The sequence below is a fragment of the Arvicola amphibius genome, chromosome 8, assembly GCF_903992535.2.
Source record: "Arvicola amphibius chromosome 8, mArvAmp1.2, whole genome shotgun sequence".
NCBI classification, from domain to species: domain Eukaryota; kingdom Metazoa; phylum Chordata; class Mammalia; order Rodentia; family Cricetidae; genus Arvicola; species Arvicola amphibius.
Window position 1 is genome coordinate 71,155,025 of NC_052054.1, and position 15,636 is coordinate 71,170,660.

The window sequence follows — 15,636 nt, forward strand, 5'->3', positions numbered from 1 at the left end:
AAATAAGGGACTATACCTTGGTGACTAGCTTTAGGGATGTGCTCTGCTTTTAGGGGAATGGGGAAAAGGGCTAGGCCTTCCAGAGCCGTGTTTGCCTTGCTTGGGCTGGCTAGAGTCCCTTCATACACAACTACATGAGTGTGCTGGATGCCAATGAACTCTTTGCTTCAAAATGGCCAAAATAGTCAGTCTTATAAATGTAACCTACCACACCATGGACTGTTAAGGCAAAACAGGAGCCAGGCAGTGGTGGTGTATACCTTTAATCCCAGCACTCGGGAGGCAGAGACAGGCAGATCTCTATGAGTTCCAGGCCAGCCTGGTCTACAAGAGCTAGTTCCAGGACAAGTACCAAAGCTACAGAGAAACCTTGTCTTGGAAAAAAACAAAACAAAACAGGATCTTGGGCAAGATCTCACTGTAAAGAGCATCCTTGGGCAGGAAGCTCAACCAACTCCCTCCTCTCACTCATGAATTTATGTATGTGGATGAAAGCATCTGCAGACCAGAACTGCTCAAAGGCATTTTACATGAAGAACATGTCCTGTCCAAGCTCCCCTCAGCATTCCAACTTCACATAGATGACTTGTGTCTAGCAGCATTGGCATTTGATATGAGAGAGAATTTGAGTGTATGAGAGGGTGTGTTTAGCTTTGCACAATCACTGTACCATTTTAACAGTGGACTCTTGAAGACCTGAAGCTTTTGGTGTGGAGGGAGTGCCTGAACTCTGTTTCCCATGGATCCTAAGGGTAGGGCTTGTATTCGATCCAGAACCTAAGTCTATCTTAACCCCATTTGCAATTTTGACCCCTATATTGGATTCTGTTCCTATACTGATGTCGTCGTCGTCTTCTTCTTCTTCTTCTTCTTCTTCTTCTTCTTCTTCTTCTTCTTCTTCTTCTTCTTCTTCTTCTTCTTTTTCTTCTTCTTCTTCTTCTTCTTTTTCTTCTTCTTCTTCTTCTTCTTCTTCTTCTTCTTCTTCTTCTTCTTCTTCTTCTTCTTCTTCTCCTTTTTCTTCTTCTTTTTTAATGGTTTTTCGAGACAGGGTTTCTCTGTGTGGACCTGGCTGTCTTGGAACTCACTCTGTAGACCAGGCTGGTCATGAACTCACTGAGATCTGCCTGCCTCTGGCTCCCAAGTGCTGGGATTATAGGTGTGTGCCACCACCAGGCCCCTGGTGTTTTAAATCACTGCCTCATGTGTAACTGGACTGGAATGACATTCCTTCTGACTTGTGCTTTATTTGGGGATTGTAGGTAGCTGTCACCATGCTGTCTGTCCCTTTCTCAGCATGGACAGTCTTCTCCCTAGAACCTTTATCCACTTTGTACACAGGTGAGACAGAAACCTCCCAACTGTGATGAAAGAAGGGAGGAAAGGTCATGCACTGAACAAGAACAAGTGGACAGGGTTACTCTTCTTGGAACTGAAGGAGTTGGAGACCACACATAGATACTCTCCTGCATCCTCCAGTCTGAGCGGAGCTACAGTGAGCCTGTGCTTTTCAGGGGACAGCGTCATCCTACTGTTGAAATCCAGGGGCTTGCTATTAAAGATCCAACTGATGTCAACTCCAGTGTCAGGTGACATGCAGATGAGAACTACAGCGCTCTGTCTTTTCACTAGAGTGTGGTTGACTTGGATGGTGGGCTGAGTCACTGTTTTTGTAGTCTGAAATGAGATGTAATGAACAATTATAACATTAAGCATAGGTGCATTTAAGTTACATGTATGAAAACACAGAGAGTAGGCTGCCGCTCCCTGCACTGGCCACGGAGCCACTATGGGCCCCCCAGGCCCCTGGCGCGGACAAGCACCGGCTCAGAGCCAGGACTGAACCTCCAAGATGGATTATCAGGATCCTGGGGGCATTAGTCCCCTTCAGCAAATGGTGGCCTCAGGAGCTGGGGCTGTGGTCACCTCCCTCCTCATGGCACCCCTGGATGTGGTGAAGGTCCGCCTTCCGTCTCAGAGGCCCTCAGTAGCCAGGAAATTGACACCTCTTCCAGATTCTAGAGTCTCTCTTATACCAAATGGAAGTGCCTCCTCTACTGCAACGGTGTCCTGGAGCCCCTGTACCTGCGCCCCAACGGGATCCTACCCGATTCACTGGCATCTTGGATGCCTTTGTGAAGAATATGAGGCATGAGGGCACTAGGACCCTGTGGAGCGGCCTCCCAGCCACCCTGGTAATGACTGTGCAAGCTACTTCACTGCCTACGACCAACTCAAGGCTTTCCTATGTGGTCAGTCCTTGACCTCTGACCTCTACGCACCCATGGTGGCTGGTGCCCTCGCCCGCATGGGCACTGTGACAGTGATCAGCCCCTTGGAGCTTGTGCGGACCAAGCTACATGCTCAGCTCGTGTCATACTGGGAGCTGGCTACCTGTGTTCAAGCTTTGGTGGCCCAGGGGGGCTGGTGTTCACTGTGGCTGGGCTAGGGTCCCACAGCCCTTCGAGATGTGCCCTTCTCAGCTCTGTACTGGTTCAACTATGAGCTGGCGAAGAGCTGGCTGAACGGACTAAGACCAAAGGACCAGACATCCGTGGGCATCAGCTTTGTGGCTGGTAGCATCTCAGGAATGGTGGCTGCCACCCTCACTCTACCCTTTGATGTGGTGAAGACACAGCGGCAGATCGCACTGGGAGCAGTGGAGGCCGTGAGATTGAAGCCCTCGAGAGTTGATTCCACCTGGCTCCTGCTTCAGAGAATCCAAGCTGAATCGGGCACCAGGGGACTCTTGGCAGGTTTCCTCCCAAGGATCATCAAGGCTGCTCCCTCCTGTGCCATCATGATCAGCACATACGAGTTCGGCAAAGCTTCTTCCAGAGGCTCAACCAGGAACAGCCTCTGGGCCACTGAAAGGCGAGGAACAACCAGCTCTTGCATGGGTGGGGACAGGAGACTGAGCCAAGTGCCTTCCCTCCCAACCCAGTCATCCAGGCTACCCCACACTTCGACTCCTGCTGTTCCCCTTCCCACAGTCAGCATTCGTCCATCTCCAAGTTCAAGACCAAATCTGACAGCTGCCCCTTTCATTGTATCTCCTTGATGTTTGTTGTAACTTGGCCCTGAGTAATCAGGCTCTCTGGGCCAGGCAGCCTTGTTTATCCCCTATCTAAGAAGATGACTTTCTGTGCAAAAAAAAGAAAGGAAGGAAGGAAGGAAGGAAGGAAGGAAGGAAGGAAGGAAGGAAGGAAGGAAGGAAGGCAGGAAGGAAAGAAAGAAAGAAAAAAAAAGAAAGAAAGAAGAAAAAGAAAAAAGAAAACACAGAGAATGAACAGGAATTGGGGAAAGTGGATGCTCTTGATGGCCCTACCAAAGGCATGCCACTGCACAAAACACACATGCAACAGAGTCAACAAGAGGAATTTAGTAAAAACCGGGGGACAAGGCAGGGTGTACTTCAGTAAAGATGGGAGAACCTGGTCACCTGACCTGGCTCCATATAGGCAGTACCCTGTCCCTTTAAAAGGCAGAAATCTACCTACCTCTTTCTCTTCTTCTTCTTCCTCTTCCCCTCTCAGCATCTCTCTGTCTCTCTTTCCCTCCTCCCCTTCCCACCAACAGCTCTGTGCTCCCTTTCTCTCTCCCCTCTTGCTTCCCTTCTCCTGATAAAACTCCCCACTAAGCCCTGTCTGCAAGGCATGTTTGTTTCTCACCATCAGTGGTTTGGACCCACCCACCAAGGTCCAGCCTTGAGCTGCATCATAGCATCCAGAGTGCTAGGATTAAAGGCATGTGCCACCAACCAGCTAGCTAATGGAAGTTTTTAATGCCTCAGTTTGGTTTTTTATTTTTAGGGCTATTTTTGTATTTGGTGAGAGTAAGAAAATTTTAGAAAGTCTAATCTACAGAGAGCAGTCAATTTACAAAATGGTGAATTCTGTGCTTTCCTGACTCAGACCAAATCAGGATTCCTGGCTGCAGTGCAGAAAAGAGGCCTAGGACTGTTTGGATAATAAAGAAACTTTCATGTAGGAATAAGCATGGAGCAGGGAAGCCTCCCAGGGTCCTTGTAAGTGTAGCCTCCTATGGAAAGGCGTTCCTTTTAAAAAGAGCACAGGATATTACTCTGTTTTAATCTTATGTCTCTTAGGTCTTAAAACAAGTCATGCAGCTTCCTGTGCTATAGAATTTTGCCATTAGGAGATACAGAATGAAGAAGGAAGGTCAGAGACAAGGAGAACGGAATGAAGGAGAATGAGAAACGTCTGTCACCTAATTCCTTCATTCCTGTCCAACTTGTAGAGTGAGATGAGTCAACATCCAAGACTGCCCCTCTCTCATAATCTATATTTTCATCCTCTCCCCCACTGCTCGACCATCTGGGTGTGCATGTGTGATTGCACGGCATGCATGTGTGGGTATGTGTATGTGTGTGTGTGCATGTGTAGGTAAGCACATGAGTGCAAGAGAATATAACGCTATTTTTGTATTAGTGGTTTATCAGAATATATACCCCTCCCATTTTACAAACGTTAGCAGGCAAGGACCTGGGGTTGTGTCTGTAACTAGAACTAAGTCTTCCAGACGTCTGGAAAATTTAAATTACCAAAGGGTAATGAGCTACCTCCCTATCTCCCACAGCTGCCATTGCAGGAGATTCTGGGCTTCCCTGAAGCTGTGTGGAGAAGAAAATAGCCTGTCTCAGTTTGTAAGACCATCTGCTTCCAAAATGTCCCAATTGCTGGAAGTGACAGGCACCTAGGAACATGTGACCTCAAACTTCACAGGATTAAGGCACATCCCTGTTCACCCAAGATACCCTTTCCTGACCCCACCCTCACTCCTCACTTCCCCACAGTGACAATCCCCTCTCCCCTTCCCAATGTCCTTAGAGCATCCTCCCTCATCTTTCCCAGCATGCAGAACTCCTCTGCCACACCACCCCACACTACCTTACCCCACATCACCCCACTCCACCCCACACCACACAGGTCCTCTTTAGCATTGCATAAAACCCATGGCTTCAAAAAGAAATTTTTGTTTGTTCCTGTGCCATGTCTCAGGCTCTCAGCTCTCTCTTCCTTGAAGAGAATCTCTCCAGAGCTGTCTCCTTCCCAGTCCCAACATTTCCTCCTTGCTCATAGTGCCAGCTCCTTCTCCTCACACAGAGGAGACTTCCGTGCCCTCTGTGGAGTCCCAGAGCCTTCTCCATCATCCTTCCACCTCACTGCCTGTCCCACTGCTTCTGTTTTAAAAGCCCCAACTGCCTAGGTCTCCTCCAGCACAACTCTGTCCCCTGCACTCCCTTCCACAATGTGCTGCTCCCTGGAAACTCCAAGCACAGCATCAAGGCCCTGACCCCATTCCAGAGCCCCTGATGGGTCATAAACACAAGAACCTGGCCTGACCCAGGACATTTGCGGTCCTCTTGTGTGCCCCTCACTGGTAAATCCCTAGTCGGAAGCACACACCCAATAACATGGCCACCCCTGTCAGGACCTGATGTGGGATTCCCCTCTGTATGCTGTGAATATCATTGATTAATAAAGAAACTCTCTTGGGCCTGTGCAGGGAATAGAGGTAGGCAGGGAAAACTAAACTGACTGCTGGGAGAAAGAAGGCAGAGTCAGGGAGAAGCCATGGAGCCACTGCCAGAGTCAGATGTGCTGAAACTTTGCTGGTAGGTCACAACCTTGTGGTGATGCACAGATCAATGGAGATTGGTTAAATTAAGATGTAAGAGTTAGCAAATAAGAAGCTAGAGTGAATGGGCCAAGCAGTGATTTAAATAATATAGTTTCTGTGTGATTATTTCAGGGTTGAGCAGCCAGGAACCAACATGCCACCTCATTACAACAAATTGGCGTCCACATGGCCAACTAAAATCCACTTAAAACTTGAAAGAGCTTGAAAAGGAATTCTAGACACAAAAATAAAAAGTTTAACACAACTTCTTGCTTTTTGCTTGCCACAAAGGCATGCCACAGCTCCTTTAAGAAAAGTTTTCCTGACTCAGCAGTAGCAGAATAAAAGCCACGGCTTTGAAATGCAGGCTTTCTGGGACTTGCTGCCAGCACGAACTCTGGCTCTTTTAGGAGACCAAGCATTTAAATGGGGTTTGTAAGCAGCGTGTTACAAACTGCTTAATGGCTAGACATACACCCGCTGCATACTTGGAAATGGGTCAATGTACACAGTTTGCAGAGGTGGTGAACGGACTTCCACCATGTTCAACTGTGTGGAGCAAGCAGGCAGGATGTATATACCCTAGCAATGGTACAGCTTAAGTTTTTAAGAAGTGCTTAGCATTTAAAAAAGTCCTTTTGGGGCTGGAGAGATGACTCAGTAGTTAAGAACACTGGCTATTCTTCCAGAGGTCCTGAGTTTAATTCCAAGCAACCACATGGTGGCTCACAACCATCTGTAATGAGATCTGGTACTCTCTCTGGCCTGTAGGCATACATGGAGGCAGAACACTGTATACATAATAAATAAATAAATAAATAAATAAATAAATAAATAAATAAATCTGTTTTAAAAAATTAAAAAAATAAATAAAAAGCCCTTCTGGTCAGAAAAGGCTTACGGATACACAGTAAAGACAAATTCAGATGGAAAAGACCTCTAAATGGGTCAAAATGATGGATAAATATATTTAGGCTTACAAGAGAGAAGAAAAGATAAAGTATAGACAATTATAAAAGGAAGTAAATGGTTTTAAAAAGTAAAACAAAGTCTTTAAAGAGGCAGAGTACAGATAATCATAGATTAAAAGAAGTAAAAAAAGAATAAGTCATCTAAAATGGAATGTACACAGAGTCTGGATTATGTATACTATTGTGCTTTCTTTGATTTTTTTGACTGCAGAGAGACATTTGATTCTGGGTATTGATAAGCTAAACCAACTTATATACTTTAAAGGCATCATGTCTTCAGAATTTAAATCTAAGGATATGTTGCTTTAGAAAAAAGGCTCTAGCCCGGCTGTGGTGGCGCACGCTTTTAATCCCAGCACTCGGGAGGCAGAGGCAGGCGGATCTCTGAGTTCGAGGCCAGCCTGGTCTACAAGAGCTAGTTCCAGGACAGGCTCTAGAAACTACAGGGAAACCCTGTCTCGAAAAACCAAAAAAAAAAAAAAAAAAAAAAAAAAAAAAAAAAAAAAAAAAAAGAAAGAAAGAAAAAAGGCTCTTCTTTTGTTTCTACAGAGGATGAGAACCTGTGGTATCCTTCCAGAATCATTTGGTTTGATGGACCAAGGCCCCCCAAAAGGTCAATGTGAACAACCCCAAAAATACTTAGCCCAATAAACAACAAGAAGAAGTTTGAAGAACTATCCATATTCCCAAATATTGTTTATAAATGTTTCTTTATATTTTATATATGCTATAGAGATTTGCATTGGTATGGATCTTGGTTTATTGACACAAATTTAAGGTCAATTTTGTCTGCTCTTGATTACAGTATTATGTTTGTGCAGTTCATTTAAAAGTATAATGTATAATTAAGAAATACAGGTTAATAGACAATTATCTGTAATAGTCAATCTTATAGTCGTATTAGTTAGATTTTCTAGATGTACAGAGATATATTTCAGTTAGATAGATTTTTTTTTTTTTGGTTTTTCGAGACAGGGTTTCCCTGTAGTTTCTAGAGCCTGTCCTGGATCTAGCTCTTGTAGACCAGGTTGGCCTCGAATAGATAGATATTTTTTAAATCTTTCAGAGACATTCAGAATATGACATTTAAAATGTTAAGAACTTAGGACTTTCTATGACAGTGAGACACATCTGCTCCTGGATGCACCCATCTACTTCAAGAGGAAGATGGGCATCAAAGAGGCTCTTTATAGAGTTGTTAGCCATTTGGGCAACAAAATCCTTTTGCCCGGACTGCTTGATGAACTGGACATGTAGGACCTGCAGAGAAATGACTGCTGAACTTGCTTAAAGATGAGACGATCCTTCAGGGTTCCTGCTTCATGAAAGAGTCTTTTAGACATTCTGCAGGACACAGAAGAAAATTACTAACAAACTGCCAATATAGGTGGAACTATCTTTGAAATTTCCTGCTTCATGAAAAAGTCTGCTGGATAGTATGGGCCTGTAGGCTGAAGATGGATGCCCCAAGGGTACAGAAGAAATTTGAGTGACTGTCTAGGTAGTGAGATGTCTCTGTCAATTCTAGAGTTTTGGAAGTTGCTGACAATGTATTTCCTGTTTACTTAGGTAATATTATATCCTTCTGGAGTGCGGCGAACCCCCCTGGCCAGCAGGGAAGAACGACCACCGAGTCGAGGATTCTTCTCAAATCACAATTTATTGGAGCATCTTGGTTGAAGGGAGAGCAGGAAGCAAAGGGCCCAGAGCACTAAATGGCAGCAGTTTATATAGGGAGAGCAGACATGGGTCGTGCGTGGATTGGCTACACACTCGTCTTTCGATGCCCCCGGCCATGGGATTGGCCAAGATTACTGCGCACTACTGGGCATGCGAGAGGTTCTGTCTACAGCCTTGCCTAATATGGAGTTGTTTACTCAGTGGTGCAGGGGCTCAGCGCCATCTTGTAATGGCGGCCAGCAAATCGGCTCCCTGCACTGGAGTCTTTGATGATGTTTCCTTAGTTATGATAAAAGATAAAGTAGATATAAATATTATAACTATAATTTTTGCTTGATACCTGTTTTATTATATGTAATTTTACTATGTTAAATTTAAAATCTTTCTTTTTATTTAAACAGAAAAGGGGGATATGATGTGGGATTTTCCTCTGTATGTTGTGAATATCATTGGTTAGTAAAGAAAGTGTCTTGGGCCTGTGCAGGGAATAGAGGTAGGCAGGGAAAACTAAACTGAATGCTGGGAGAAAGAAAGCAGAGTCAGGGAGAAGCCATGGAGCCACTGCCAGAGACAGATGTGCTGAAGCTTTGAGGGTAGGCCACATCCTCATGGTGATGCACAAATTAAAGGAGATTGGTTAAATTAAGATGTAAGAGTTAGCAAATAAGAAGCTAGATCTAATGGGGCAAGCAGTGATTTAAATAATATAGTTTCTGTGTGATTATTTTGGGGCTAAGTGACCTTATTCAGCTAGGAAGTCACATCTTGCTTCTTCTGTGGTGGGGTCACTACTGCAGACTGTGTCCTCTTCCCTGAATTCTTCTGTTCTCATTGTCCTGCCTCCACTTCCTGCCTGATAGCCCTGCTTATAATTCCTGCCTGTCTACTGGCCAATCAGCATTTATTTAAAATATAATTGACAGGATATAGACCATTGTCCCACAGCATCATCCTCCTTCTTCATTTTTTTTTTATCTCTGCTAATTTCTATGCTGTTTATGGTCTAGCTTCTGTTAACATCTTTGTTCTTAGCCAGCTATAAAGGACCCATAAAATCTTACAGGCATAGAGAGTAACCAGGCAACCTATACAAACAGACAAGGGAAGTTTATGACCCTTGACTCATTAGCACATTCTTCAAATTGTAGCAAGTTCTAAGGGCCTTTTAGATCTGAAGTTTATACCTATTGCTCTAAGCTGTTGAAACAAAGAGGAGACCCAAGCCTCTCAATTATCAGATCTGGGCCTTGATGCTTATCAGAGGTGCTAATGGAAGTTTGTCTTCCTCCAGGCTATGGGTAGATGGTTAAGTATTTTTTCCTGAGAGTAAGACACAAGCAGTAGGTCTCCTGAACTAAAAACATCAGCAAACTGAGATGAAGGTGAGGTGAGAAGTTAGGAATCTCTTAATGCAATCTTAGTTTTAGGTCATCGTTTTTTCTTATGTACAAGTGAGGTAAAACCAGGGCATGCTTATTTTTTCTATCTGAACAACTATGAATCAACAGCTTTGGGCATGTAGCAATTCTATATCCTTTGATATCCGGGAATGTCTTAAATGGAATGCTTTTGCCCAGATCCTAAACATTGGCAAATGCCTCCCAATAAAGATAATTGCAGGAAGGCAGATCTCTACTGTACATAAGAGAAAGGAACAGAGACCTGGTAGAGGAAAACAGGCTTCTTGACTGTGTGGTAGGTTTCTTGACTGTGTGATTGTTTTCACACATAGCTATGTGATGTAATCAGTAAACCCCAAATGCATAGGGAAAATTGTGTTCAGGTAATGATCAAATAGTGCTGAGCTGTGGGAGATAAATCCCAAATTTCTAATAGAGGGAATAAGCTACAGTGAGAAATATACAGGAAGAAACAGCAACTTTGTTTACAAGGCAATAATTCCAACATGTCTTGCATCTTGGCCTAATCCTCCAAACAAGGTCCTTGGCTCTGATGATTGACCTTGTGAAATGATCCTATGGCTTGTAGCATTCTACATGTTGACATCCAGTTATGCCACCACCATTTGTTGAAGATGCTTTCTTTTTTTCCCCCTCTGTATAACTTTGGCTTCTTTGTTGAAAGTAAGCTATCCAGAGGTGTGTGGATTTATGTCAGCATCTTTGATTTGATTCCATTGATCCACCTGTCTGTTTTTATGTCAATACTTTGCAGTTTTTGTCACTATAGCTCAGTAGTAGAGCTTGAAATCAGGGATAGTGATACCTCCAGAAGTTTTTTAATTGTACAGGATTGTTTTTTAGCTATCCTGGATATTTTTCCATATGAAGTTGAATATTGTTCTTTCAAGGTCTGTAAAGAATTGTTTTAATGGAGATTGCATTGAATCTGTAGTTGTTTTTGCTAAGATGGCCAGAGAAATTATGGATTTTAGAAGACTTAGAAATTTAAGAGACTTTTGGTTTTTTTTTTTTTAAGAGAATGAGGCTTTGGTGGGTGGTGGACTATGGTTCTACAAAGTTAATGTTTTTATTTTTTAACTTTTCTTTATTTATTCTTTGTGTCTTTTATATCATGCATCCTGATCCTACCCATCTCCTATCCCCTTGCATCCACCCTTTGCCCCTGCAACCTTCATTTCCCCAAATAAAACAAAATAAAATTTAAGAGAAAAAAAAAGAAAGAAGGGGGAAATCTCGTCATGGAAGCTGCAGTCTGACACGGTGAGAGTCCATACATCTTTACATGCAAGGATTCACCACAAAGAATCATTGATCTGGATCCAGGCTGTTGCACAAAGGGGCTGCTTGTTCATCCTGGCCACCCAGCTAGCTTAGCAACAAAATAACCACACAGAAACTGTATTAATTAAACCACTGCTTGGCCCATTAGCTCTAACTTCTTATTGGCTAATTCTTACATCTTAATTTAACCCATTTCTATTAATCTGTATATCACTATGCAGCAGTGGCTTACCGGGTAAAATTCCCAGTGTCTGTCTCAGGTGGATCCATGGCATCTCTCTGACTCTGCTTTATTCCTCCCAGAATTCAGTTCTGTCTTCTCCAGCTACCTAAGTTTTGCCTTATCAGGCCAAGGCAGTTTCTTTATTCATTAACCAATAAAAGCCAACATGATGGACTAAATCCACTTAAAAACCTGAGAGAGCTTAATTTTAAACACAAAAATACAGAGTTTAACACAGCATGCAACAGCACCTTTAAGAGAGGTTTTCCTGACTTAGCCATAGCCAAAGGAAAAAAAGCCATGCAGTTTTAAAATACCAGCTTTCTGGGCTATGCTGCTAGCATGACCTCTGGCTCTTGCAGGAAACAGAGCATTTGGATGGGGTTTGTGAGTAAAGTGCTATGGCTTGCTTGATGGCAACTAGACTCACTGTGTGTCTGGAAGTGGGGCAGTGCACAGGGCTCAGATGCAGAAGCAGCCCTCAGTCATACTTGACTGTGCAGAGCATCAAGCAGGAATTACCGTATTTATCATAGTAATAGCACAGCTTAAGTTTTAGACTGAGCAGGCAAACAGGTAGTTCCATATTACCCCTACTGTTATTCTTTTGCTCCCCGCCCCTTTTCAAGCCACGCCCACTCCCGCTACCTCTGACCTCTCGTCGCCATCTTGCTTTCTTCCCTTCTCACTGTCCCTCTCTCTCCCTCCCTCCCTCCCTCTCTCTCTCTCTCTCTCTCTCTGTCTCTCTCTCTGTCCCCTTTCTCCCTTTCCCCTCCATAACCCCCCTAAATAAATATTTAACATACACATGTTCTGTCTGTCCATGTCTCTGACTCCTGCCCGTCCGCCCCTGCTGGCTAGCACTTCCCACCGCTAGCTGTTCCAGACCCGCCGGGCACCCACTGTGAGCTCGCAGCCCGCTTCGGTGGCTCTCCTGGGAAACTGCAAGTCTCTGCCTTGGGACTGGCTATTCCCAGAGCTCGTTGCCTGCCTATAGCCGCTCGGGACTCACCAGCATTTCCTGCAGTGGGGATTTTTAAGAATAAAACCTACTAATGGTGCAATGCAAGTTTTTAAGATGCGCTTAGCATTTTAAAAAGTGCTCCTGGACAGTAAACAATTACAGATTCACAATAGGACAAAGTCAGACATAAAAGACCTCTACATGGGTCACAGTGTTGAATAAATGTACATAGGCTTGGGAGAGAGAAGAAAAAGAGTATAGAGAGTAATAAAATAAAGTTAATACTTTAAAAAAAGAGTAAAGTCTTTAAAGAGACTGTACAGATAGTCATAGATTAAAAGGAGTAAAGAAAAATAAGCCACATAAAAATATTTTCACAGAGGGTCTAGATTATATATATTGTGTTTTCTTTGAATTTTTGACTGTGAAGGAGCTAAGCACAGAGAGACATTTCATTGTTTGGGCTGCTAAGCTAAATCAGTATATATGTTCTAAAGGTATCTTGATTCCAAAATTTGAGTCTAATGATATGTTGCTTTGGAAAAGAGGTTTTTCTTTTGTTTCCACAGAAGATGAGAACCTGTGGAATACTTTCAGACAAATATGGTTTGATAGATCACGCCCCCTTAAAGATCACCATGAACGCCCTAAAAATTACTCTGCCCCACTGCTGACTGAGATGAACCTAGCACACAGGATGCATCATAAAAGACCTAATTAACAGCACCCCCAAACAGCAGGAAGCAGTATGGACAAGACTATGCCCATATTCCCAAATATTGTCTATAAATGTTTGTTTACATTTAAAGGGGGATATGCTATAGAGATTTGCATTGGTATGGATCTTGGTTTATTAATACAAATTTAAGGTCAATTTTGTTATATGTACATTTCTGCTCTTGATTAAGGTATTGTGTTTGTGCAGCTCAGTTAGAAATGCAATGTATAATTAAGAAATATAGGTTAATAGATAGTCATCTATATTAGTCAAGTTTGTAGTGATGTTAGATTTTCTAGATGTATAGAGGTACATTTCAGTTAGATAGGTATTCTTCAAATCTTTCAGAGACCTTCAGAATGTGGCATTTAAAATGTTTAAGAACTTAAGACTTTTCATAACAGTGAGACACATCTGCTCCTTGCAGTACCAAGCTACTTCAAGAGGAAGATGAACATTAAAGAGGCTCAGTATGGAGTTGGTTAGCCATTTGGGCAAGAAACTGCTCTTGCCTGGAGTACTTAACTGGACATGCAGAAAAATGACTCCTGAACAAGCCTAAAGGTGAGATGATCTTTCAGGGTTCCTGCTTCATGAAAGAGTCTGCTAGACATTCTGCAGGACACAGAAGAAAATGATGAAATTGTCTTTGAAATTTCCTGCTTTGTGGAAAAGTCTGCTGGATACTATGGGCCTATGGGTTGAAGACTGGATGCCCCAACAGTACAGAAGAACTTTGGGTCACTGTCCAGGCAGTGAGATGTCTCTGTCAGTTCTAGAGTTTTGGAAGTTGCTTACAATACACTTCCTATTTACCTTACGGCCTCATGGTTTTTGTTCTTAAAAATGTTAGCTGTGCAGCTGCCAACCCAGCAGGCTGGCGTAGCAGTGCAGAGACTCGCAGAACACGTGTGACCAAGGTGGCGGGTGAACAGGCGGCAGCAGGTTAACGGCACAGACACAGAAAATAGGCATAAAGCTTTATTAAAGGAGAGAGGGAGAGGGAGGCAACCACCTTCTGTGTGGCAGGTGCAAATTGCATCTTGTAGGTGGCTCAGACTTCTCTGACCGCCAGACAATGTAGGAGCATGGGCCTGCTTAACTCAGCCCTTACAGTCTCTGAGCTCTGCTCCTACACGCGTGGTCCAAGAATGGCTTGCCCACCTGCCGGCAGGACACCCAGCTAGTGGTGCGCCCTCTGCAGGATGGTACAGGAAGGGGCCTCCATAACTGCTGTGGCCTGCTCTGTCTTCCTGAGGAGGAGGGCTTCTGCCCCAGCCCTGATGTTCTTCCTGAGCGCAGCCTCATCCCAGGCAGGAACACCTCTTAGAATCAAGACACTACCCTGCACCCCACCCCAAGGCCCCATGTTACCTCCTGTCCCTCTCCCCTTTTCTCTCTCTTATGTTTCAGTCCTGGAGACCACACATTGAGCAACAAGGCAGATAAGCATCCTGTTTCCCAAGAGAACAGCAGCTGAACTAGGCTGTGTCCTGACCTGCCTCTGTCAGCCCCCAAGAGGAAGCCCCTGTCCTCCCTATGTGTCCCTGCGGAACAGAGAGCCGTCTGGGCACCCAGTCTGAACTGTGCCCTCACTGCTCTGGGAAGGTGACGGAGATGAATGATGGGGAAGCGTGGGACCACTTGAGAGGTGACCGGGAAAGGGATCTTTGTCGCCTGCGTCACCAGTTAAGCTTCCGGTCCTGGACAGAGGCTGGGGGACAGCTGCGAGGGTGTGAGTGACCTGGAAGAGGACTGTGGCTCCATCTTTCTATGGAAGGTTCCAGGGAGTCAATGCAACTGCCAGTGTTGGCTGAGCTGTGCATCTGGCCAACCCGTGCCCTCCCTCCTGGAAACCTGTCTTCTTTGGGTGATTCCCCCTGTGGTTACCCTGTCTTTCCCCGTGGAAGATGCCAGCCTAGAGGGGACTGCACAGGTCCCTGGAACAGCACAGTGCTCAAGTGCAGGAAAAGGTCAGGAGATTACAGACTTGTGGGAGGGAGCGCCTAGTCAGCTGGGACCAGTGGAAGCTAAGTTGCAAAATGAGTTCCTGACCTAGGCAAATACTGTTCTGAGTGCTGATGATGTGTCCTGATGCTGCCCCCTGGTGGTCAGTGGGAGAACTGCAGCTCATGTCTGGGAGCTGTCCATATCGCCAGAAACTGCTAGATTTGGTTCCTGGAGAGAACCACTTGTGCTGAATTCCTAGGACAAGGCCTTCCCAGGAGGACCTGCATCTTCTGTCCCTCTGCTTGGGGACCCTGGCCTTCCTACAAAGTGTCACAAACCCATCAGGACAGTTGACTGATGGCCTTGGCACCTGTCCAGCTATGATCTCCATGTTGCATCTCAGGAGGAGATGCCTCGGTGACTTTTTCTGCATGTGGCTGACACGGCAGGTCATGGCTGGTTCCACACTCTATGAAGATGCCAACACTACATAGAGCCTTGTTTACTCCCAGCTCTAACAAGTCTGGCTCCAGCCCTGGAGAAAATCTAAGCAGGGTCATCTGGGCTCAAGACTGGAACAAGACACGCGGGCAGGGCTTCCTGCTGCTCACCTCTGTGATGATACTATGCTTTCCTCAGCCAGGCCCTACCTGATGCCCAGACTCTCTCAGGGTCATGTTCATGGCGAAACCCCAAGAATTTAAGCTCTGTCGGTGTCCTGGAGCTGAGTTACCTATCAAAGCCCCTCCTCTCTGCAGGGTGGAATCAAGCAAGGGGTTGAAATC

The 15,636-nt window shown here is 44.7% G+C and overlaps 1 pseudogene; it reads left to right on the top strand.

Annotated features, from left to right (window-relative positions):
• The first annotated feature begins 1,849 nt into the window (after positions 1–1,849).
• LOC119821630 lies at positions 1,850–2,868 on the top strand (annotated as a pseudogene).
• Positions 2,869–15,636: the final 12,768 nt, after the last annotated feature.